Source organism: Ictidomys tridecemlineatus, chromosome 14 (genome assembly GCF_052094955.1).
Source record: "Ictidomys tridecemlineatus isolate mIctTri1 chromosome 14, mIctTri1.hap1, whole genome shotgun sequence".
Taxonomy (NCBI): domain Eukaryota; kingdom Metazoa; phylum Chordata; class Mammalia; order Rodentia; family Sciuridae; genus Ictidomys; species Ictidomys tridecemlineatus.
The window spans coordinates 49,050,842-49,078,770 of NC_135490.1; the positions used below are offsets into that span (position 1 = coordinate 49,050,842).

At 35.5% G+C, this 27,929-nt stretch overlaps 1 pseudogene; it reads right to left on the reverse strand.

The window, feature by feature from the left end:
• Positions 1–2,217: 2,217 nt before the first annotated feature.
• LOC144370524 (protein Spindly-like) lies at positions 2,218–27,479 on the reverse strand (annotated as a pseudogene).
• Positions 27,480–27,929: the final 450 nt, after the last annotated feature.

Consider the following 27,929-nt stretch of genomic DNA (forward strand, 5'->3'; position numbering starts at 1 on the left):
GTGCTGTGTAATTGCTAGTGATCATCAGAGATCTCCTTCAATGCCGACACTCAGGCTGATTTTTTCCTTGACTGTTCCCTCACTGCTATACATTCTTGATCAATCTCCAGAGTTCCTACAGTCACATTATGCTTTCTACAATTCCTTAGTTAATTGGCTAATTTTGTAGAGGAACGGGTGGTCCATTGAAGCTCCCTGTACACCATTTTTCTCTGACATCTCTCAGTATTCTATTTTTAATCTAAGAAAGGAGGTGAAAAGTCTATCTACCTATTTTGTCTACATAAAAGTTAGGGGAGAAAAAGTAAGTCATACACAAGGATAAAAGCAACCTTTCTTATAAATATATTTTATTTTGTAGATTATGGATCTACATATTATAAATAATTATAAAAAATAAAATATTAAACAAGCAATACACAGGAGCTGTGGTTATAGTTCAGTGGTAGAATGCTTGCCTAGCACGTGAGGAGGTGCTGGGTTTGATCCTCAGCATCACATAAACAAATAAAATAAATGTAATGCAACTATTAAAAAAAACCTTACAACTATTAAAAAAAAAGCAATACCCAAAGCAACTGTTCCCAGAGACAAAGTTGCCCAAGTCTAACTTTATGCTGAGAAGTTGAGATTTGGGTTCAGATATCCTAGAATGCTACAATCTTATTATTATGCTAAGAGAAGCAGAACATAAAATATATAGCAAATCAAACATTATTCCCTCCTACTAACACCTTTCTCAAGGAGGCAAAATAGTTTTGCCATCTGTACTCCAGGTTCTGTCTAATAGTGAATAAACCAAGGCTACTTTTTGGAGTAATGATGAGGGAGAAATGTGCCTGTTAGAACAAGGCTATATGTTAGTTCACATTTTCCTTTCAAAATTAAGTTTCAATAAAAAAACTTACTTTTGCAAATCATACACACTATGGGTGCTCTACCACTGAGGTACATCCCAAGCTCCTTTAATTTTTGAGATGGTGTCTTATAATCCTGCTGTCTTAGCTTCCTGAGCAGCTGGGATTATAGGTGTGCACCATTTTGCCCAGCTCCCTGCATGTACTTGAGTAAAAGTGTCCACTAGAACTGAATCCCTCAACTCCTACATTCTATTACCACCACCATTTATCCACTAATATCTGAGTCCCACATCTCATTTTCAACACTTATTGACCATTCTGTTCCTTTTAAACTGTATCTCGAATCCAACTCTCATTTTATATTACTGACCTACTGCCTCAGTCTCATTGTGTATTTAACTGTACTATCCAATGACAAACCTTGCCATTTCTGGCCTCCATTCTTAGCTTTTTCTAAATCCATTTTCCATTATGACTTTGCAAAGCTTTTACTAAAATAAATTGAGTGAGGACACTATTTTGCTTATATCCATTATTTGTTTCCCATCATCTACAGCAGTGATTTTTCAATATATTCCTAGAAGACTCAAGATCAACAGAATTGCCTCAGTTTCTAGGGATTAAGGCAGAGCCTCAATGTATGAGATTACCTTGTTGACCCAATTCTTCAACCTTCAATTGGCTGCTTAATTTCTTTAAATATTTGTGCAAGTCTCTTTGTAAAAAACATTTCCCAAACTCTTTGTGTGTTGCTCCTAGATTTCTATTCAGACTTAATTTACTAAATGAAACATTTCTGAAAGGTAGCAGAATACAACAATTACTAATTGGGCATTATGTAAATTGTGGATGTGTAACCGACGTGATTCTGCAATCTGCATTTGGGGTAAAATTGGGAGTTCATAACCCACTTCAATCTAATGTATGAAATATGATATGTCAAGAGCTTTGTAATGTTGTGAACAACCAATAAAAAAAATAAAAATTAAAATTAAAAAAAAAAAAAGAAACATTTCTAATTCAGCACATTGGATTCAGAAATGCTTGTGAATATGAATGAATGTGAAAATATGTAGGTATATGTACATGGAAGAACCCTAATTCACCCACCTATAGAAAATATACATGAAATTGCTATGAACCAATCTATATTCATTTAGAAAGTTTAGCATTAAATCTTTTTTAATATATAGGTATATATTCACAAAATATAAAGTTATATATAAAATACATATATTTATATGTAAGATCATAGGTATAAAGGAATTGAGAATCCCTGAAGTTTCTTTTTTTGAGCACACCTTTATTCTTTTTTGATAATATCCTGTTATCTACACAGAATAAGAAAACACAGAGAAATTGTTGCAATTTTATTTCATATTTTAAAATTATTTGTCTCATATGCTTCAGTCATAAATTGAACATAAATAAAGATACATATAGCTTTAAACACTGACAAAATCTATAACAATATATATTTTCAAATCAAATTTCCTATTTTTACAATACAATGAAAAACTAAGTTCATAAAAAGATTACATACGAAAATATAATAGTATATTAGTTCATTCTCTGAATATATGGCTCTGAAGGTAGGTTAAAATATTCACTTCACTTGAAAAAAATCCAGACACTACACTGCATGTAGATTTAAGTTAAGTATAGTCTTCCTTCCGTTAACAGTTTATTCAGTGTGAATCACAGAAGATCCATGAAGGGTCATCACTTAAGAAACTCTCCTTAGGATCACAATCAAAATTGAAAGCCTGGTTGAGAAGCATGGAAATGCCGGCTCTTGATACAATGAGGAGACATGAGTATTTGGAACTCTGGTACCACTCTGGCTCTTAACTAAACTCCTCAGTAACCTCAGGGCAAGTAGTACCTCCCTCTGATCAGAGAGAAGTCCTTACTGCTGAGGACACTGGGTCCCCGGAGTGGATTTGGAGGACACGTATACAATAGGGTGTGATTTCTTACAAGGTTCTTTTTGCAATTTGCTTGCAGGTTCTTTCCTTTCATTAACGTCTGTTTGAAGCATTGACTCAGCGGCTAACCTACAGGCATTAAAGCATCCACTTTGAATTCAAATGTAGTTAAGGAAAAAAATAGAGAAACAAACCCGTAATATATTGAGCCTCTAAGGAGGAATGGTGCTATTTTTTTAATAAGAAAAAAATTAGTCGACTCCAGTACCATTAAAATACTAAATGACTCTTGAAAGGAATTATTCTTATCAATAGACTTGATTTTTAAATGTCTAGTAAATATGTTAAGGTTGATTAAAAAAAGGCCTGTTAAGGCCGAGATTAAAGAATTAAATCTGATGAGATATCTATCATGATAAGTACACATAACACAAAAACTGAAATGCTGGAGCAGTATTTTAAAGATAACATGACACACAAAAGGCCCATGCACAAGATGAAAACACCATGGGATCCTGGCTGCACAGATGTCTGTCTCAGACAATGAAAACACACTCAAACTGAGTTTCAACTAGGAGAATAGTTAAAGAAAAATATAAACAGTGGGGAGATAATAAAATAGGCCTGCGGGCACTTTAAAGAAGCGCATCAATTAAATTTATAAAGCATGCAACAGTGAAGTTTCAAATAAAAGCCACTTGTTATAAAATCATCTTCAGATTGTGTATCTAAGTTAAGCATGCAAGACACAAGGTTGGAAATGTCTGCAGTGAGCAGATGGACTCACACACACGCAAAAAAAATAAATAAATAAAAATAAAGTGTTTTGTGGTATTTTATTTGTTTTTGTTTAACTAGCAAGGCAAATAGTTTCCAATATGCAATTTGAGTCAAACAATTTAATTAGATACATTGAAGCAATATTTTTTTCAAGCACAAAAGGGCAGAAGAAGAAATGAAGGCAACATAGCTGGCAAGATATGCACTGATCGGTTCTGGAAATCCACCTCTGGAAGACCATACAGGCCACACACACACCCACACCGTGAGCCACGCAAACCCGCACTGGCCATATGCACACTCCCACAGTGAGCAACACACACACATGCACGGCCTGCAGAACTCGCCTCAGAACAGTTAGCACTATGGGTACTGTCAGGTAGCATCCATTTGTCATTTCCTCAAGAATATCAAGCTCTTATTTTATGTGACTTACAACATTATAAAAAAACTCAAGGAAGGAAATAATTAATTAGTTTTCCTTACAATAACAATAGCAGCTTGAGTTTTATCATTGTTGAGTACATTTAGAAGCACTGAAAATTTAAAGAAAAATCAGATAAAACATACAAGGAAGTTCTTTTACATACGATGGACTGTTTTACTTTTTCGATCAAATGCACACAGAAAATGCCTGACTCTGTTCCCTTCTTTCTAAGAACAAAGTAGCCCTAGTAGCACCTTAAAAACCTCACTTCATTGGAGACAACCCAAGCTGGCTACTTTCACAGAAACAAGTTTGAATTTTACATGTCTAAAAGTATTTATTTTTAATATACCTGCCATTGCATTATACAACCTTCATCTTGATTTCCCCTCCATTTCCCTCACTCACTTCTGTTTATCCTACCCAGATCCTGCTGTGCATGCCCAGAACTCCAGCTGCAGCCAGTTACATCCTCTTCCCTCTGTTCACTTGCTCTTACCTTCTCACTTCTATTCCTTTTAAAGGACAAGGCCCTTCAACTGGTCCTTCAGATACACATATCTGACACTTTCTCTTTTAAGTCACAAATTCAATTATGCAGAAATTGGAGGCTTTGATGTTTTAGAAAAAATGGAAACAAATTACCTTGGATATTTAAAAATGTCAAAATAATTAAAAGTAATGTCTGAAGGACTGGTATAAACATCATCAAAAGCCATAGAAAACTTCACCTACATTTTCTTAACTAAACTGTCTTCAGACTACTGTAAAACCTTTAAGAAGGTAAGTTGATTGTTCCTTCATGGCTACTCCTTTACCAGGAGAAAAGTAATAGCACATTTATTCAAACCAACAAGAGAGATGTATGGCTTTCTAATGACTCCCTTCTTCAGGAGTCCTTTCCCCTTGCAATCATTTTTGTCTTTCTCAAAGTTTTAGAGAAGTTGAAGGCAGGCAGATGAAACTGGGGGATTAGACTGCATGCAATATTGAGAAGACAGATAAAGAGACAAAGAGCATAGCTCATGCAGCGAGAAGGGAGAGAAAGGGAGGGCTGCTGGCTGACTTGAAAAGAGGACACTGACCTGAGAGAGACGGGCATGTTCTCACTTCTTTCACTTAAGGCTTGAGCAAGCTTCACACATTTCTTCTCCTTCTTTGGCTGCTGCCCATCCACGGGCAGATTTTTGTGAGGAGAGAGAGGGGCAGTGGGAGTGTTTGCAGATACTGACTTTTCTAACTGCAAGTCACCTTCTGAAGGGTTAGGACAGGACTGTGTCTCCTTGTGAGGTAGGAATCTAGAAGTTCCTTCCCCGGCAGCACCACTGGCACATTCGTCTTCAGCAGGGGTCACATCCAGAGGTAGCACCTCCCGCCTCTTTTTGAGTATAGGAACTTCGATTTTCTCTGAGAATGAAAACCATTAGAAAAATCCAGTCAATAAACAAAAGACAGACCAAGGGAGAGTGGTTATACATAAAGTCTTTTCCTTTTTTCTATTCTTTCAAAATCCACTCATCACCTCACTGAAATCTATTTCTTTTTCTTTCTTTTTCATAGACTGCATTAATAAAAGCTTTTATAGATTATTTTGAGCATAAATTTTTCCTTGGGAACTCAATACAGAAATTCTAGGAATGAATAAAATGTTCTCTTGTGGTATTTTGATAAAAAAATTCTAAGGGGAGATGGTTCCTAAGGGTGACCTTGGTGCCATGGAGATAAAGATGCAGTGGCACACAGTCAGGGAGTTTAGGGTCAAGTCTGGCACTTAGCAGCTGGATGACCTTAGGAAAGTATTTAATCATCCTACATTTTAAGGTTTCTAAATCTGCAAAATGCGGATTAAAAATACTTACTTTGCTTTGTCTGTTACAAGGATTAAATGAAAAGAACAGGTCAAACTCTAAATATTGGATATCCCTTGCTGCTCCTCTGAAACCCAGATCATCTGGATTTACTAACCATCCTCCTGTCCCTTTGCTGTGTTCAGTTCAGCACACTACCCCTGAAATTCCTAATGGGTAATTTTTACTCACAGGAGCTTACTAGGATCAGGGAAGAGAAAAAGGACAAAAGAAAGAGAAGTCTTTTAAAACAATATAAAAAACTTCTCATTGTTTACATTTTCCGCACTATTGACCACAATGAACAGAGTTCAGCCTGTCAACAGGGCGGGGGCAGAAATCCGTTGAGAATCCTTAACCTAAAACATTTTGACAATACCTTTTGGGGAGGGGAGGGAGTTAGGACCATCACATTCATGGACTTCTTTACATTTGCCCTTTTATTTTAAAATTTATACATAGTAAAGTTCATTTTTTTGTAGTATACAAGAGGCAGAGGGTGTGTTGGGCTATTTTTTCTCGGTGATGTGACTTGCTCTAATAACTGTCCAAACATTTTTCCTTAAAGGCTAGAACTGTAAGAGAAGAGGTCGGGTAGAAATCTCCAGTGATAAATCCCCTACAGAACGACCAAGCTAAATAACTATATGCCACAAAAATACATTCACAAGAACTAAGAAAACTAGAAAAGGTAAGTTAGACTGTGAAGCCCACAAGGGGAAAGGTTCCCTGTTACTGCAACACTTTGTCCCCAAGCTTTCATGGTACCACCTGCAGAAAGCCCCCAGAACTCAGTGTATACACTGAAAAAAGTAAGCAAGAAAAATAGATATTTGACTTCCTTACCACAGAGTCCCTCTGTGGGAGTCTCACTGCATGGGCTCACAGCAAGCACTGAGAATACTCCATGGGATGCTCCTGAGATCAGCTAGAAGGAAGGAGAAGTAGGGCTCGAACTAGCACACAGAACTTGGCACTGGCCCTCCATCCCTGCCAGAGGAGACATGCTAGCAGACAGAATGTTTAGAAATGTTTACTGCTGGAGGCGGGGTTCATAGATCCTCTGGACTCAAGAGCCTGACTGGCTCTCCCACATGCCTTGAGTGTACTCCATGAATCTCCCATGGGTCCATCCAGGTTGGAAACTGCACCAGCAGCAGAGTTGTCAAAAAACCTGCATCTAACCTGAGCTCAGGGTGCCCTCTAATGCTGAAATGGAATACCATAGGCAGTCTGCTAAAAATGTCTAAACAAGCCTACTGGAGTAGAATAGTCACAAACAAGTCCAGACTGGGGGAAAAAAAAAAGGAAGAGATACCTAATTCATCAATGCAGAGACAAAGATATATGTTACAAGGACTAAGAAGAGCCAAGGAAAGATGTCCTTATCAAATGGACAAAACATATTGCCAAAGATAAACCCAAAAGACATTCATATGCATGATTTGGCAGACAAAGAATTTAAAATATCTGGTTTAAAAAAAAAACTCAAGAAACTTCAAGAAAACAGAGGACCAATTAAGAAAAATTTATAAGGAGACATTTAACAGATTGAAATAATTTTTAAAAATCAAATTCTGGAGCTGATAAATAAATGAAATAAAAAAGCCACTGGTGGGCATTAATAGCAGAACTGATCAAGAAGAGGAAAGAATTGGTGAGCTTGATAACAGGCTATTTGAAAACAGAGGAGAAAAAAGAATGAGAAGGAATGAAGAAAATTCATGAGATCTCTGGGACACATTAAAACAGCAAATCTATGTCATTGGTGTCCAAGAGGATCTAGAGAATGACAAAAGGTTAGAATTAAGTTTATCCAAAAATATAACAGAAAAATTTCCAAATCTAAGATACAAACACCCAATTACAGGATAATCAAAGGTTGCCAATCAGATTCAACCCAAATAACTCTCAAAGGTCAAAGACAAAGAGGACTATGAAAGCAGCAAGAGGAAAGAAAGAAGAAAGTGACACAGAAGGGAATTCTAATATGACTGGTGGACTTCTCAGCAAAAACCCAAAGGACATAAGGGAATGAGATGATATCCAAACTGCTGAAGGAAAAACATCTGCCAACCAAGAATAATGTACCCACCAAAGCTTCTTCAGAAGTAAAGGGAAGACAGACCTTCCCAGACAAAACCTGAATGCACTCATGGCAACAGACTATCTTACAAGAAAGTCTGAAGGGAGTTCTTCAAATGCAAAGAGAAAAAAAAAGATGAGAATGTCTAATATGAAAACATCTGAAGGTATAAAAACCCACAGGTAAAAATGAGCATTCAGATACATCCAAAATAACACAGGAACTAGGGGATGTAAACCATTTATATCCTTAGTAAGAAGCCTAAAGGACAAAACTAATACAAATACAGTAATCTGCTAAGGGATATGTAATATAAAAAGATGTAAATTTTAACATCAAAAACTCAAAATATGGGAGAGAAATGGAGTTGAAGAGTAGAAGGCTTTTTTTCTTTTTTGCTTTTGAAATTAAGTTGTTGCAGCTCAAAATAACCTGTTGTAATTATAAGATGTTCTGTGAAAGCCTCATGGTAATCACAGAGCAAAAACCTTAAATAGATACACTGAAAATAAAAACCATGGGATCAAAACATGCTGATAGGAAAAAAAAATCACTTAACAAAGGAAGACAGAAAGATAAGAAAAAAGATGTACAAAACAACCAGAAAACAAGTAATTACATGACAGTACCCAAATCTGACTCTGCTGCCTACAAGACACTCACTTGTAAGGAATAGATAGAGAGTGAACAAATGGAAAAAGATATTCCATTCAAATGGAAACCAAAAGAGAGTAGGAGTGGTTATACTTAAATAAAATATGCTTCAAGTCAAAAACTAAGGAGACAAGGCCATTACAGAACAAAAAAAGAGTATACAACAATTGTAAATATGTCTAAATACATAAAGCAAGCATTATTAAATGTAGATCGATAGGCAGCAATTTTTTTGCGGTGATAAGGTACTTTAACAGCCCACTTCTAGCAATGGAAGAGCATCTAGCCAGAAAACCAGCAGAGAAACATCAGATTTAAACTGTACTTTAGACCAAATGGAGCTAACAGAAGTTACAGACCTTTCCATGCACCAGCTGCAGCACATTCCTCTCAACTGCACATGAAATGTTCTCAAGGGTATCATGTCAGGCCACAAAAGAGAACATCAGAAACTGTACAAAGATGTAAAAATTAAACATACTTAGAAGCAACCAATAAGTCAATGAGGAAATTAAAAGATAAATTTAAATATTTCTTTTCACAAGTAAAAATGAAAATATACCAAATATGCCAAAACTTTATGCTTTCAGCAAAAGCAATTCTAAGAAGGAAGTTTATAGCAATAAACTCCTACTTCAAAAAAAGAAGGAAGAGAACAGCTTAGTGGTGGAGTGCTTGCCTAGCATGTAAGATGCACTGGGTTCAATCCTCAGCCCTGCATATAAACAAAATAAAGGTTCAAAAACAATTTAATTTTTTTTTTAAAAAAAGAAGGAAGATCTCAATGTCTCATCTCAATAAACTAGAAAAAAATAAGAAAAAAAATAAGACCAAAATTAGTAGAAGGAAGAAATGGTAAGGATCAGAGCACAAATAACCAAAATAGATTAAAAAAAGAAAATAAAAGATAAATGAATAATTGGTTTTTGAAAAGATAAACAAAATGAATAAATCTTTAGCCAGACCAAAAAAAAAAAAAAAAAAAAACTCAAATAAATTTTAAAAAATCAGAGGACCTTAACTGACCTCACAGAAACAAAGAATTTTAAGAACTAGTAAATACAAACAAATTAGAAAACCTGAAAAAAAAATTTCTGGAGAGCAGAAGGCAACAGCATATCAAAATAATTAAATACCACGATCAAATGGAATTCACCCTAGGATCAAAGAATGGCTTAAAATACAAATCAACAAGCTGATATATCACATTTCAGACAAAAGGGCAAACACCATAGAACCATTTCAATAGAAAAAAAAATTGATAAAACTTAACATCCTTTTTTGATAAAAACTCTAAATAAATTAGGCATAGAAGGAACACATCTCAGTATATTAAAAGCCATAGATGATAAACCCACAGATATCATACTCAACAGGGTCAAAATCAAAGTGTTTCCTTTAGGATCTGGAACAAGACAAGGATGCCACCAGCATTCACTGTTATGACTCAATACAGAACTTGAAGTCCTAGCCAGAGAAATTAGATAAAAGGAAGAAATAATAGGCAGCCGAATTGTAAAGGAAACCGTCCCTGTTTTCAGATAATACAATCTTTTACAGAAAATTCTGAATACTCTACTTAAAAACTATTAGAACTAATAAATACAGTAAGGATATAAGATACTAAAGCCAATATATAAAAGTCAGTAGTGTTTCCATTCAAAAATAGCAAATTATCTGAAAAAGAAATAAGGAAAGTAATCCCATTTATAAAAGCTATGATTTTTTAAAAAAAGTGAAATAAAATACCTAGGAAAAAATTTAATCAAGGAGATGAATGAGCTCTACAGTGAAAACCATAAAACACTGGTGAAAATTGAAAAGACAGAAAAACATGGCAAGATATCTCATATTCATGAACTAGAAGAATTAATATTGTTAAAATATTCATTCTACCCAAAGCAATCTACAAATTCAATGCAATCTTCATCAAAATTCCATAATTTTCTTTACAGAATAAGAAAAAAATAATCCTAACCTGTCTTAAACAATAAAATTTCAAATAGTCAAAGAGCAGAAAGAACAAAACTGGAACAATCCTAGTACCTGACTTCAAAATATACTACAGTGCTAAACTGACCAAAATAGCATGGTATGGGCACAAAAACAGTGAAGAGAGCAATGGAGCTCAGAACACATACTGGGGAAAGGACAGTCCTTTAATAAATGGTGCTGAGAAAACTGGATCTCCACATGTAGAACCATGAATATTCATTATTTCTTCATTGAGAACATTCTCAACTTCTACAAAATCAACCTTTTTTAAATTTCACAGATGAATAGGATCGTGTAGTGTTTGTCTTTTTGTGCCAGACTCTTATCATATACAGAAATCAACTAAAAACTATAAAATTACTTGAAGAAAACATAGGGAAATGCTACATGACCTTGGTCTGGGCAAATGTTTTTTAGACAATCCCTCAAAAGCAAGAGAAACAAAAGCAAAAATAAGCAAACCGGATAATATCAAACTAAAAGTTTCTATAGCAAAGAAAACAATCAACAAAGTGAAGAAAAACTACAGAACAGAAGAAACTGCTTGCAAATTATACAGCTGACAAAGCATTACTATGTAGTATCTATAAGGAACTAAAAGAACTCAATAGCAAAAACCCTTCATATAATCTGATTTTAAATATGGGCAAAAGACCTGAACAGACATTTTTCTAAAGAATACAGAGGTTTATGAAAAAATTCTCAACACCACTAAATCACTAAACATCAGGAAAAATGCAAATTAAAGCCACAATGAGAAACTATTTCACCCAAGTTAGAATAACAATTATCCAAAAGAAAAAAAAAATTCTGGTGAGGATATGGAGAAAGGAGAACTCTCATATACTGTGAGTGGGTCTATAAATTAGTAGTCATTATGGAAAATAGTATGGAAGTTTCTAAAAAATTAAAAATAGAATTAACATGTGACCCAGCAATCCCAATACTAGGTGTTTGTGTGTGTGTGTGTTTTTCCAGATATCTGAACTCCCATAAATGGAGAAAGAAAATGTGATATGTATAAGTAATGGAATACTATGCATTCATAAAAAAGGTATGAAATCCTGTCATTTGTGACAACTTGAATGACCTAAGGATCTTGTGTTAAATGAAATAAGTCAGGCACAAAAAGGGAAACACTACACGTTCCTATTCATCTGTGGAATCCAAACCAGGTTGATTTTGTAGAAGTTGAGTGTTCTCAGTGAAGAATGAATATTTAAGGTGATCACATGCTAATTACCTTCATTTAATCATTACACAATGTACATATAAATAGAAACATAATAAATGTCCAATTATTATATGTCAATAAAAAATATAGAATTCCCAATATTTAGTTGGAACATGGCCCCTGAGAATCAAGATTGAATTTTCTCAATCTTGCCTTGCTGTGACAGCAAGGCCACATAAATCAACTCTGCTCAATGGAATACTGGCAGATAAACACAAAAGGAGTCTGAATCCTGCAATGCCTCCTAGACTTTCATTGGCGGAAGAATAATCACAAGCACTTAAACCTAAACTGTGTTTAGATCTTCTATAAATAATCTGAATTAGCATAACTTCCAACATTAGCTGCTTATTTAACTTTTCGGTATGACAATATGCTACGATTTTAAGTGGATAAGCCTCAAGTGACAGTATGATGAAGCCTAGACATCCAAAAAAGCCACATATCACATTCATGCATACCTAATTCCCTTTGAATTTTTCAGCTGTAAATTTCCCTTATTAACTACAGATTGATAACCACAAAATTGGTTTGTAATGAGATTTGCTAAAAGCTATAGTTTGAAAAAAATGTTGATACACTTTCTCAGTGCTACTTAGGACTTAAAAGACAAAAACATACGAAACTTGCATACCTTCAGGTTCATACTTCAGCTTTAATTCATCTAGCTTAGCTCTCAGTTTCATATTTTCACTTTCTGCAAGCTGAAGGCATAAATTCCCTTTAAGTTATGAGATACTTATTCTTGAGAAATTTGGATTATAAGAATATTTTCTACATGAAAGTCCTTTTTACTTACCAATCTAAAAAGCTAAACACAAATTATTTACTGAAAGTATTCTTCAGTAATTAGTAATTATTAAATCTTGCATAAAACTCATGTATTACACAAAGACATGTTATTGACTTTCTTTTCTATGGAAATTTCTTTTGGCAATTTGAACTTAAAAATTTGTTATTATTTGAATACCATCTATTAAAATAAATACAAAGTCTTTATCTTCCATCTGCCAACCCAGACACCTACTTTAAGTTCTCAAGCTTTAGCTGAAGTAAATCTGTATAATAGGTGTTATCTTCCAGAGCACCAGAGTTGCCTGAAGGTTTTAAATCCATACTTTCATATAAATTCTAAAGAAAGCAAAAATTCTTATTACTTACATAACAAATTAGGTTACTGTATGCTTATTAACAGTGGCAGCAGCCACATGTTAATCTCTCAACTTTTGACAAATACTCTTCAAAGATCCACCCACTTACCTGAGTGCAGTAGGTACAAGAACCACCAGTCCTTCCTCAGGTAAGAAAAGTGGCTCAAGGTACTACCGGCAAGTAAATCAAGAGCTAGATTCTGAATCCAGATCTAACTCGCACTCATATCTCTGAGTCCCAACTATACCTGTCTTAGGATTTCACTCTCCTGGCTTTTAGAATGAGAGAAGCAAATGCTTTTGGGGTTGAATTCTGGTATGACAAAGCTATACAATGGAAAAATACGAAAAAAGAGAGGAGATTCTTGAGGTTATTTTTGGTATCCACGCTTTAAATATTCTGATTCACTCTTTGAATATTTTCTTTACTGGAAAAAAAAAGCAGATGTTTAAAAACTTGCAAAGAATTTCAGAGATTGCACTTTTTAAAATCCTCCTAATTTAAGGTCACAATTTTCAAAGTATAGCACAAAGCCCCAGGGATAGACTACATATACCTGCCAAGTGACACACTGCAAATTTAGCTAAAATTATAATACTTTTAATAGTTTTTAGAAGAAACAGAGATAAAGTCATATAAACAAATTTTTCTTCAAAAATGTCAAAATAAAGAAAGAGAAACTGTTCCAGATTAAGGAAGACTGAAGAGACTTCATGGTAAAACATGCAACCTTGGATTAGGCCCTATAATTGAAAACACTAGATTTTTTTTTTTCTTTTAAAATTTGCTTAGGGTATGTTTTCATCAGCTTTTTTTTTTTTTTTTGTCTCGGTGACCAAAAGATCTAACAAGAACAATGTAAGGAGAAGTTTACTTGGGGTTCATGGTTTTAGGTCTCAATCCACAGATGGCCAACTCTATTGCTCTGGGCCCAAGGTGAGGTAGAATATCATAGTGAAAGGGTGTGAGGGAGGAAAGTAGCTTAGAAAATGGTAATCAGGAAGCAGAGAGAGAGAGAGCTCTCTGCTCACCAGGGACAAAATTCCAGTCACTCCTCCAGTAACTTAACTCCTCTAGTCATACTCTACCTGCCTAAAGTTACTAATCAGTTAATCCATTTAAGTGGATCAATTCACAGATCAGGTTAAAGCTCTCATAATCCAAACATTTCTCCTCTAAAAATTCTTGCACTAACACAATAGCTTTTGAAGGACATCTCATATCTAAACCATAACAGGGTATCAATGATAACTGGCAAAATGTAAAAAGTAGCTTGGTTAATAGCATGGTTCAATGCATATCAATGTTAATTTGTAATTTTGACCATTTGCTTATATCTCCAATAACATCATGGTGCTTAGGGGTAAAAGGACGTCTAGTTTGGAACTCAGTCTCAAAATTTAAGAAAAACATATAAAAACAGAAAAAGTTATAAATCAAGCATACAAATAAGAAATAGGGAGCTCTGAGTCAAAGGCATGTAGGAGTACTTTCACTTTCCTAGAAGTGAAAAATAAAATAAATTTATTAGAATTTATTAAAGACATCCATAAATTCCAGTGGATATACAATGTTGAATTGACAAAGCTCTAAAATTAATGGAACAGATAGCACTAAAAAATAATTACTGATGACATTCAGGCAAGAAATCTCACTGACATAACACTGAGCAGAAGACAGAAACAAGGGTATATATATTACATGATTCAATTTATATGAAGTTCAACAGAATGTTCACATAATGTTGACACAAAGTTAGGAGGTGGGAGCACTTCATTTCAATGGGGCTTTTCTGGAGTGCTAGGAATATTTTATGTAATCTGATAGTAATTGTAAGAATATACATATACAGATATAAATGTGTGTGTGTGTGTGTGCGTATATAAACATATATATGTTAAAACTCACTGAGTTGTACACTAAAGATATAGGTACTTACAAACAATAACCAGATAATAACAACAAAAATAGAATAGATTGGTTTGTCTTTGCTTTAGTAAAAGAAGCATGGTCAATAATACTGAAAAGCAGAGACAAGAAAAAAATAATTTAAAGATTGGGTCAATATGTACTGAAACTGAAAGTCAATTATACGATGAGAAACCTATTTAAACTGAAAATTTAAGATATTCAAATAAAAATCCAGCCACATCTTTTCAAGATATTATACATACCTTAAATTTCTCCAGATTTCTAATTTCACCTAAAAGATGTTTTATTTCACCGCTCTTCTGCTCTAACATGGAAAACAACCGTTTCTGCTGCTCAAATTTAGTTTGAGATCCTTTCATCTGTAGCAATGTAGCAATCTGTAACTAGAATCCCCCCACCACAACAAAATTGAGATATTCTGATAAGCATATTTCTGGAACAATTTGTATTTTGTACTCATACTATTTAGAACTTGTTTTAAAAACTAATTAGTTATTTCTAGTCTAATAATTGGAAAATATACATCAATTAGTTTTGTTGTAGACATAACTTTGGAGTACTTCTACTTTTTAATGATATCTGAAGTCTTTAATATAGTTTTACCTAGTTTGTGATACAAAATTGAACAGCATGACTGTGGTCCAGAGGGTGTCATTTAACTGGTAAGTAAGCCTGGATAAATGTGGCCTGCTATTCACCACCTATACTAACTCCTGTTAAAGCGATTTCTCAAGATTCTCCATTAGCTTTACTTAAGTAGGGGAAATTGTTAAGCAGCTCAGTCACAAACATGATATTCACAATGATAAGAATGGGAAGTACCATATGAGTATTTTTCTACACTTTAACCCCAAGACAGTTCTGAGAGGCAAGTTCTATCACCTCTACTTTGTAAATGAGGTATGCCTTTTAGATGCTCTCAGAATATATGTCCCAGGTAACACAACTAGCAAATGACAACTATGCTTCAATCCAGTCCATCTAATTCCAAGTTCAATCAGTGACCTTTCTCAGTTCTCTGGTAATACTGACATCTTGAAAAAAAAAATCTAAACTTTCTTCCAAACACCACCTTAGGAACATCAGGCAGAACAGACCATACATTGGAATTCTAAGGACTGCTATAATCTTGGAATCTTTCTAATTGCCATAAGGTTTTCTGTTACTTCTTATTTGTGTGCAGCAACAACCAACAAAACCCTTAAAATTAAAGGGGTTAATTACATGCTTTGAGGAGCTGCAAGAAAAGAGAACCCTAAATAGTTCAAATTTCCATCTAAAATAAGCCTTCATGAGAAGTGAGAAATGGCAAAAGCTAGTCTCAATTGATGCGGGAACCCAGAAAGACTCAGAATAAGTGAGAAACAAACACTTTTAAATTCCTTTTCCCTATTCTATAAAGATTTAAACCTCCCTGGCAAGGTTAGTGAATGATCATTAAAATAAACAATTAGTAGTTGTTAAACACATTAATGTTTTTCCAAGATTAACTTTTTGAAAACATAAAAGTATCTTATGATCTACCTGGAATTTCTAATTTTTTAAAAAATCATTCAGTTCTAGAAAAAAATATAAAAGTACACCCCTTGGAGGAAAAGATGTATTTTGTGATATATTTATCTATATAATGCTAATATGAAGTAGTTTTAACAAACATTTAAGAGCGGTAATTCCACACCTTCATTCTTTGCATCTGTTCTCTATTAAATGCATTTTGCTTCTTTAGTGACTGATACTTGACTTTCATACCGATAAGCTGGCGTTCCATTGCCGCCCTTCGATCTTCTACCTGGAAAACATTGATATGTTTAATTGTTCTTGTACTAAATGAAATAATAGTTTACCCAATTCAATTATTAGAATACTTGTAAGTACCTCTGCAAACAAAGAGTTGCCCTTACTATTGGGATTCAAGGCTTGCTGGAGGGCCTGGCCGAATTGCACCTGCAGATCTTGATTTGCTACACGAGCTTTCTAAATTCAAAAGAAAATAATTTAGCTAGCAGAGATTAAATTAGCATGAAAACAATTTAAAAACTGGAAACAATACTACTGTAATCATAATACCTCTAAGGCATTATAGTATGAAACTGCTTCTTTCTCCCGCTCTTCTTTTTCTTCTTTAAGTCGGTCTACCTGGCACATTAAGTTAGTACTAAGACGTTCTAGTTGTTCCTGTCTGTACTGTAGTTCATTCACTTCTTCCTTGAGAGCATTCTATTCAACAGAAATTGAAAGACAAAATTCTCTTGAAAATGCTTTCATTTAGCAGTTGCTCAGCTAACTTATCTGTAGTGGTTCACATTCAAATTAAAACTACAAAAACCTGTCAAAGTTGTCAGATACCTATTAAAATTTTAAAAATTACTTAATTTTTCAACAGGGAACCAAACAAAAGGCTCTAGAGACTGCTCTTTCTGACTGTGAATTCAGGGCTTTAATTTTTAATGATTCATAGTCTGAAATGAAAAATCTATGTTCACACAAATTTCAACTTCCACTGTACTAACATTTTATATTATGACACAAACTAGGATCAGAAAATGTCTATGTCCTTTCAGAGCTTTCATTAATCTAAAGGTACTGTCTGCCTTATTTAATCAGGTCACCTAATACTATTTTTTTAAATAAAGTAATTCACCTAAACTACATAAAACATTTTTTGGATAGTTAGATAAAAGTAGGTCAAAAAAACATTTCTTCCTCCACACTAGCTCATTAGAATTATTATAAAAACACATAAAATGTATGCAAAAGAAAAATTTAAAAATCTAAGAAAACACATGCCATAAAAATTACCTTCACACTTTCCATTTCAGTCAGCTCGACCTGAAGAGCCAGCATCTCTGAAGACATGCTTTCGTGGACTCGCTCAGACATCATCCGTATTTCCTCCGATTTATGAGACAGGAGTTCCTTCTGGTGGTCTACTTTGTGCTTTAGCTGCTTTTCACTAAGCCTAGCTTCATCTAACTCTCCTTTCAGTTTTTCTATCTAAAGTAAAAAAAAAAATCACAATTTTATAAATCAAAAGGTATTTTCTTTCTGTAAAATATCACCGAATGATCTAAACTTGTACAAGAAACTAGTAGAGCTTCCAAGGACACTCCAAAAGTGACCCACCTTGTTTTATAAACAGTCCATTCTAGCCATCCAAGTGGTTTGGATGCATTAAAGCTACCAGAAGCACTGTGTAGCTGTGTAAACGATGCTGTGACCAGCCATGCAGAAGCAGACGCCTGATTGGAAGGCTACCACAACAGTCTAGGGGAGAGGGGATGGTGGGGACTAGAGCCACAGTAGCCTACATCAAGATTCTGTTGGCCAAATCCCCACAACAGGCCAATAAATTCAACATGAGAAGAGAAAGGTACTGGGAGAAAAAAGAAAAAGCCAAACTTTTGGCAAAAGTGATTTAAGAACATCAGTAAGACTGAAAATTTTGTATTGATATACTCTTTGCTCTACCACCTAAGCCATCTCTACAGTTGGTCCTTACTTCAGGCCCTGAAAAAATATCCCCTATACTGCTACATTTGTTTATGTAATGAAAGCTACATGAAAAAAAAAAAAAACCACAAGGAGAAATGAAAATGCATCATTACCAGTCGTTACTGTCTAAAACCAGATTAGTTCCAGACAAGCTAGACTATTTGTCAGTAATGTGAAGGATGACTATGTATTTCACAAAAGCATTATTTGTTTGTTTTACTGTCTATTAGGAAAAAATAAACCAACTCAAATATGTGATTTCATTACTAAAAATAAAAAAACACTTAGAGCTAAATCAATAAAGAATTAAGGGAGCAGTATAGCTTGTACACAGACATGGAAAAAAATCTTAGAAGATGTTACATAAAAAAATCTAAAAATTGAAAAAGACTTCTGAGAAGACAATAAAAAGTCAAGCGAGTTTTGAAAGAAAGGGTTTGTAAAAGTCTGGATTCCACACGAAGAGGAGCCATGGTGAAGTTCTGGATTCTTAAGTAGCAATCTGAAGGCTGGATGGGTGGGGGTGCTAGAAAGGAATGGGCATTCATGAACAGCTGTTGTCTATTTCGTTTTTATGTATGAAGTGGAGCTAGTATGTAATGTGTCATCAGATTATGTAGACACTCAGTGACACAGAATTTGGTGTGAGGAAAACTTGCTTCAATTCACAACTGACAATTTCTAGCTCTCACCTTGTCCAATTTGCTTGATCTACCTAAACATTGGTTTTCTCATCAGTAATATGGAATTAACAATAGGATTTCCCTTAAAAATATATTTTGAGAACTGGATCATGTTTTTCCTCAAAAAATAAATTATAAGGTATCAATACTACTATATAGTAATTTATAAGGAACTACTGATTTGTTCTACAGAATTACAAAGCACACCACTAGCTGCAGTAAAGGCTAAGGGACAACTCTTTCTGAAAGGAGACTGCTTGAATATGACCAAGGATGCCTCAGTAGTTACTAAATAAATGGATCATAAAAAAATTGCTGTTATCAAAATTGGAAAATTATATGTAATTAGAAGGCTATATTGATACAATTCTCACTTTTAAAGTCATTTTATAAGTTTTTGTTTCTCAGTGTTTCTACTCTCAACATTAAAATGACAGAAAACTGATCTATGCTATTTTCACAGTGATACTTGAGAAAAATCTTTATCACCTTACATTAACAGATGGTTGCATCAACATGGGGTATTTTTGCTCTGAAAACATACATATATTCAAACCTTGTTTTTTAGTTCATTCACTTCCTGTCCATGGCTTCTGCTTAGCTGCTCTTCTAATTGTTCTAGCTGCATTTTTTGTTGTTGCTTAATAGCTTCACATTCACAGCTCAAACTTTCTAACATGCGACTCTTGAGCTCAACTTCTCACTGAAAAGTATATTTTTCTTGTTCATAATTCTGAAAATAGATTCAATTACAATTCAATTACATAAAAAAATCACTTAAAACTATTACATATAATCAGTTCTAACCTTCAACTGGCTTATTTCTGTTTCATACACTTGCTGCTTTCTGAGGTACAACCACATGTTAAATCTGGAATAACTTTGTAGCTCATCAGTTTTAGTGAATCCCTAAGGTATATTCTGAAAGTACAGTAATGTCAAAAACACTCAGGCTGAAGTTAGTACAGGCATCAACTCTAGAAAAGATGCAAGGTAACCACTTTCCAATCTGGGGCTCTGATGCCCTAGTAACCCGCAATGCAAAACGTAACTGGGGAGGCATTCTCTGGATTCCAAAATCTGAATAAAACTTTGTATGATGAGTACCATCAGGCTATGTTAAAATGTCCCTGATTTTGGCTACATTATCAACTGTCACAGCAGCATGTCTTATCTCATGCTGACCCAAAACTAGGCATTTGTTTGACAATTAGGAAAATAAGCTACTTATTATTTCGTACAGTTTGATAGCACAACCTTCAAATCTGGAGTCCATCTGAGAGAGAACACGAAAAAGTAAAGGGACTTTTGGTAACAAAAGACCAAAAACAAAGTCTTAGGCATTCAACCTTCCATCTATTCCACACATACTTACTAAGAACCCAGCAAATATGCCAGGTAACAGAGAAACTCAGATAAATATAAAAAATGATGCCTGACTTCAAGGAGGATCAATGTCTAAAGGAACAATAAACACACAATTCAGCAATTACATTAAGTCACAGTAACTGGTAAGTGCTAGCTCAGAATATACTTCCTGAAAAAATTAATGTCTATATTGGTTTTTAAAGTATTAGGACACATGCTTACATACTACGTTCTGATGCAGAGAACATCATAAAGTGAATAACTGTTTAACTAGTCAGATCATTCAGGTGTCTGAGCTCCACACACGATCAGATATCATTTGCATTTTATATGCAGGGGATGTTCCAAGACCCTGGGTGGATAGCTGAAACCACAAGTTGAACCAAACTCCATATATACATATGTACACACATATCTTGATGAGTTTTAATTTTAAATTAGGCAAGTTAGAGATTGGTAACATAACTAATAACAATTATAATAATATGCTGTAATAAAAGTATGTGAATATGATCTCTCTCAAAATATCTCATTGTACTATGCCTACGTGAGGAGAGGAAGTGAGGTGGAGCAGGTGGGATAAAGTAGGATGGCACCAGATTTCCTCACACTATTCAGAATGGCATGCAATTTAAAATTTATTATTTACTTATGGCACTTTCTATGTAATATTTTTAGACTACAGTTGTCCAGAGGTAATCCACACTAAGAAAAGTGAAACTAGAAATAAGGAGGGGGCCTACTGTATGGTAAAGTTCATGATAGAGATATGGTAATTGATTCACTACCCCATAGAAGGCATTGACAGAGAAGTATTAGTTCAAACTCCTTCATGAAGCTTTAAAGTATAAGATAAAATGAAACTAGAAAAAAGACTTAAAACAAGTAACATTATTTCTCCAAAAGCACTTCCACTTTTGATAAGTTATTTCTCCAAATAATTATATATAACATGGTTTTATTTTCTACTATTAGATTTTTAATTCTTTGCTTTGCTTTATAATTAGGTATTGAGCTCGTGGTCAAGAGCAGTACCATATGGAAAAACAAGAGCTGTCATTAGTAACTTTTACCTGCTATATTTATAATTTTCAATTTTAGTTTATACCACTGAGGATTTACTAAATTAAACTGATTTATTCATTTTTTCAATAAATATTTGTGTGCAAAGCACTAGAGAATATAGCAGTGAACAAGACAAAATTCTTAAGGACCTTGAAATCCTGGAGATAATTAGTACTGCAAAGAATTAAGAGTGAGTGATGCTACCAGGTGCAGTGGTGCACACCTGTAATCCTGGCGGCTCAGGAGGGAGGCAGGAGAATCACAAGTTCAAAGCCAGCCTCAGCAAAGGCAAGGTGCCAAGCAACTCAGTGAGACCCTGTCTGTAACTATAATACAAAACAGGGTTAGGGATGTGGCTTAAGTGCCCCTGAGTGCAATCCCTGGTAATTATACACCCTGAACTCCCCCCACAAAAGAGTGAGTGATGCCGACTTTAGTTAGGGCTGGACTCTATGACATTTAACTGAAATCTGAAGATTGAGGATTCAATCTATGAAGAGTGGGTGAGGAACAACTAAGAAGGAGGAAGGAGCTCATATAAACCCATAAGGCAAGACTAGGATAGCCTGAACAAGGAAAAGCAGTTTCCTATGTTTGCAAAAGTCCAGCAGAAGTCAAATCACATAGGGATGTATAAACCCTCAGACTGTCTTTTGTAAATACAATTGAAAGCCTTATGCAGATTGAGAAAGGAAATGACATGATCTCTTGTGCTTTTCCATGAGAAAGAATGATTCTATATTGAGAAAGAATGATCTGAATGGCAATGATGGAGCAGGCAATCTGGTTAGAAGGCTGGGAGAAAGAAGACAGTGGCCTAGATAGATGTTTTATAAATCATGTCCCTAAGAATTTGTGGACTAAATGTGAGACTTCTAGATCTTTGGGTCAAGCAACTGAATGTCATTCAATTTACTAAATAAATAAACTAAAGACAGAGAATGTTTGATTAGTAGACAGGGAATTAAATATTCTATTTGTTTATATCAAGTTTGAGATACTCTTAAGTGGGCAATTGAATACATTAATTAAGAGTTCAAGGGAGGACTATTGCTCCTCCCTTGAACTCTTAATTAATTGTTAATTAAACAGTTTAGGTCGCTAAACTACTATGGGGGCATTTAAATGATATTCAAAGCTCCAAAATAAGTGAGGTCACCTATGAAGAGTGTGGACAAACAAAACTTAGTGATAAATATGGTAGGTAAATTGTGGTAGAAAGAGTAAACATAATTGAAACTCAGAAGACACTGCTTTGGAAAGAATATCAGGAATTCATTAACTTATTCACCTTTAATGAAAATGGCATAGATAGGAAATTAGATCTTCAGAAAATAAAATAATTACTGCTAGACAAAATAAACCTTCAATAGCTAAGCACACCCTCACAAACAGAGGAATCCATAGTCTTACCTCAGTCATGGTCATCATTTCATTACGACATTTATCTAATTGATTTTGCAATTCACTTTGGCTCTCCAATAGTTGTAAACCATACTGTGCAGCTTTTAGTCGCTCTTTTTCAACCTCTTTGAGCTTGCTTCGAAGATCTGCAATATCTGCCTCCATGTTCTTTTCCTGTTTTTAGACTATTATAAATAGAAGAAATACAATTTTTTGAGCTTAAACAAAAAAGCCCCCTACAATAAAACCAATAATAAAGGAACCATGTATCCCCAGTGCTACTATCATATAAAAACATAATATTGAGATTTTATTCCTGACTTGTAAGGAGTCAAATTTGCATTCTTGTTCTAAGAGCAAAAATTGTTCTGATAATTTTTTTTACTTGAGTTGAGAACAAACCAAAAAGAACAGAAAAAAAAATACACTCAATTGTGCTCCTAAGAAACTCAACATTAGGAAACTATTCAATTGTTCAATTGTTATATGTTAAATGTCCATAATTACTAAGGTAGAATTAGTCTCATAATTGTGTTACTGTCAAAATAATCAAAGTAAAAAGAGAGGAATGACAGAAACCAAGAAACTTTATGGTATGCATGCTACTTAAGAGTATAAAAAGACAGTTTTAAATCAGACTCACAAGATAAAGTAAAGAATATCCTGTCTTATTTTTTATAGTAGTACTACTTTGCTGAATGTGTTTATTTCATTGGAAACAGATTCACAGTATTTTTCTAATTACTCTTAACAGAGTATGTAAAATAGAAACTATGTTCAGAGCAATTTCCAGGCTAAGCCTTACAAGTTTATACATAGGATAACTGTACTTTAACTTAACCTCATTTATTGTCCCTTCCTCTTTGGCCCTAGTCCCTTTAAGCCAAACTGAAACTGGACTTTGCTTTCATAGAGCATCAGATGATTCCCTATGTCTTAATTTTATAGAATCATGCATTTAACAAACATTTACTGAATACCCCATTAGCTAGGCTTCACTCTGGGCACTTCAGATCATTATGGCGCAAAACTGGCAAAGTTACTCATTCATTAAACTTACATTCCAAGAGGGGAAAATAATAAGTAACAGCATAATAATTAAATACATTAGAAAATAGAATTGGAAGAAAAAAAAAAGCTCAAAAGAGATAGGTGGTGTAAATAGGAGGCAAAAGATGGGAAATAGGTATGCATCATTGTGTGGAAGAAATGTTCCAGGCAGATGGGAAACCCTAATATGGAAAAAGAGTCCAAGATATGAGCTAGAATTTAGGTCACAGATAATAAAGGAGCTGGCAGATCAGTCCATTATAAAGAGTTTGGCTTCTAGCGTGTGTAAAATGGCAAGTCACTTCAAAGTCTGAAGTAGACAATTTGGTAAAATTTAAGAGAATCATTTCACTGCTGTGTTGAATAGTTAGGATGAAACAAAATTGGAAGCAGAGAGACCATCTGAGATAATGCCTCATGCTAGGTGGTGGCATAGTAGATGAGAAATGCCCAGATTCTACCTATATTTTAAAGGTAAAGCCAACATGATTTTCTTATAAATGGAATATAGCAAAATAAAAAATGCCTTTAAAAAGTAAAAATACCTTCAAGGCTCTGCCCTGAGCAACTAGCAGAATGGAGTTGCCCTCATTTGAGATATTGATGTAAAGTTTTTGGGGGGCCAGAGGGACCAGGATTTCAAGTTTTGCATGAAAGATGTCAAGCAGGCAGCTGAATGAATATATATGTAGGAGAGGGGTATAGGCTAGAGATATAAATTTGGAAGTTATCAGCACAAGTCCTTCAGATTGAGTATCAACAGAGGATGAACATAACAAAGAGAAGAGGACGAAGGACTGAACCCTACTAGAAGGTGAGGAAAAAGATGTAAAGTATATTCAGGAGTTAACAGTGAGGTAAAAAGGAAATCAAGAGCATGTGCTGTCTTAGAAGCCAATAAACAAAGTGTATTAAGGAGGTAGGAGAGCTCATATCAAACGCTGCTGCTAAGTCAAATTGGCCACTGGATTTTGAATTTATGGAGGTCACTGGTGACCCCAAGAGAATTTTGGTGGGAAGATGGGGTAAAAGCCCACTTGAAATGAGTATGATAGAGAATGGTAGGAGATGAAAAAGTGACAGAAAATACAGTTTTTCTTCAAAAAGCAAATAGGATAGTAGCTGGAATGGAAGTAGAGACAAATTTACTTACTATTTTAAAGATACAAAACAATATGTGTGTATACCCTAGGATAAATTCATGACAGAAGATGACATAGGAGATACTGGAGAACTGCCAGAGTGATGTCCTTGACTAGAGGATGAGGTCTAATGTACTGAGAATGTAGCATGGATATCTTCTCTAAAATGAAAACAAAGCATACAATATAGATACTGATTAACTAGGGAGATATAGTAGGGAGTATATTGAAGTAAACTTAGTTGGTTTTTTGTTCATTTATGTTTTGGTAGCAGGGTATTGGGGATTGAACCCAGGGCCTGCCTGGCCCATGCTAGGCAAGTGCTATACCACTGAGCTACATCCCCAACCCTAGTGTGACCTTTTAAATGCCTCACTTATCACTGAATTAGAAAACAAAGTTCTTAACTGAGAATCAGTAGGTAGGAGATATAGGGTTTTATAATAGGGTAAAATAGATACCATAAACTAACCAGTGCAGACTACTTTAAAATGCAAGACCTTTTCAAAACCTATATACAGTGAAGCTAGCCAGCTAACAGTTGCTTTATTAACAATAACTTATATTTGTTGGGGATTTACCACCTGCTAAAAGAAGTGCTTCAAATACATCATCTCATTTAATGCTCTTCATGAGCCCATGTTAAGCCATTATTATTATCTCCATCTATCAAAATAAAAATGAGGTTAACCTCAAGGCCTCCCATTAAGGAATACACAAGGAAGCCAAAACATTAGTTCTCATTCATTCAAAAAATTTGCTGGAATTTTATTACATGTCAGACAATGCGCTTAGTGTTGAGGATAAAATAATGATCCAAACACTAGAAAATATTTTGTCTTCTTGAATTTTATAGTACATTAGTAGAAAGGCATCAAATCAAATAACTAAACTATAATGTTACAAGTGTGATAAGTGCAAAAGGGAGAGCTGTAACTAAGGTGGTATCTAAGCCTATAACAAGAGGGAACAGTTCCCTGGTTACGTGACTTTTCAGCTGAGCTCTAATGAGTGAAAAAAGAATTAATCTATCAACCTGCAAAGAGTTAACCTATCCTTTAGCCATGGACGAACTAAAACTAATATGTGCCATAAATTTTGCTTGGTACTCTATGTACATTTTCTTAGCAATGTTCTCAAAGATCTCATAGGGTAGAAGAACTTACATTTTAAACATGCAATTTAATGTGGCACAGAAAGGTTAAGTAACTTGCTCAGGGTTATCAGTCACTCAGGAGCTAAATGAGATGGGAACCAGAGTCCATTTCCAAAGCCTGGTGCTCACATTTCTGTCTGGCCTCTCAAAACAGCATACAAGCCGTGGCAGTGGCTCACGCCTATAATCCCAGTGACTTGGGAGGCTGAGTCAGGAGGATCCCAAGTTCAAAGCCAGCCTTAGCAACGGCGAGTCCCTAAGCAATTCAGTGAGATCCTATCTCTAAATAAAGTACAAAACAGGGCTGAGGATGTGGCTCAGTGGTTGAGGGCCCCAGAGTTCTATCTCCGGTACACCGCTCCACCCGCCACCCCCCCAAAAAAAAAAAAAAAAAAAAAACAGCATACAAAAAACATTGGAACACAGGAAGCTCTAGAAGTCAAAGCTGCCTGGGCCCTTCCACCTCCATCCCTTACAGGTGGCACGAATTCGGACAAGTAACTTAACGCCTTGTTTCATCATCTTCAATACAAGGAGGGTAATGACCATCTTACAGTCTTATTGAGAACATTAAACATGATAATAGATGGAATACAAATAGGGCAGGGAGACACGCATGATTTAAAAGTTTCGAGCAACGTTTTAAAAAAGTAAACAAAGGACAAAATTCATCTTGACGTTTTACTTGACCCAATGCATCCAAAATATCATTTCAACTCGTAATCATAATAATTGCCAGAGATACAGCTCTTGTGGGATACTACCTTTAAAATCCAGTGTATAATTTACATTTAATTCGGGTTGCCACAGTGGCTAGGGGGCCATCGTACTGGACAACGCACCTCCAGGGGCCATCAGTCTGAGGCTCCCAGCAGCCGCCTGGCCTTCCATATTTATCCAGAGTTCCCCAGAGAAGCGAGAACGTCCAACCGAAGACTGGGGCCCGACTGGAAGCCAGAATTTAGGGTTCTGGGATCAAAGGCGTTCCGGCCAAAGCCTCCGCCAAGACCCAGGACCCAGGCTTCCTCATGCCCTGCTCCCCGCCGCCTACCGCTCCTCTCCACTCTCACTAGTCTTTACCTCTGTCGTCCTCACTCCTTCCCCCAGCTGCTGGCAAGAGCTGAGAGGTCTGGGCGTCCAGATCCGTGATGCTAACCTCAGCCTGCCAGAGAGTTGCCCTCCCATTCATTTACCTAGTAGTCCTGTAAGCGCCAGGGCTTTTTGAACACAGTTCCCGAGAACTCTCACTTCTCACGAAATGTTCCTCTAACAGCGCGAGAAAAGCCAACGCCGAGGAGCGTTCGGCAGAAGCGCCCCGCCCCCCCGCAACGACTGCGCAGGTGCGAGTGGCGAGCCCTGGGCTGGCGCAGGCGCAGACCTGGCCTCTTGGCGTGTCAGTTTTACCTCAGGTGGTTTTCCAGGCTTTGGTCTAGGTGTCTGCTTAAAATTGCTGTTTGTGGGGCTTGTGGTTTTATGACAGGGCCTTCTGGAGGGACAGTGTCGGTTGGCGGGGATGGGTGGGACTGACCTTGGGGGCCGTTGTCAGCGTTGTCCACCCACCAACGGACTGCGCGCGTGCCCTCGGAGGACCTTCCTGCAAAATCTCTTGTGGACTTTTCATAGTGGAGGGCCTTCGTCCCAATACTTTTTGGAGACTTTCTTATTTTTATTCTG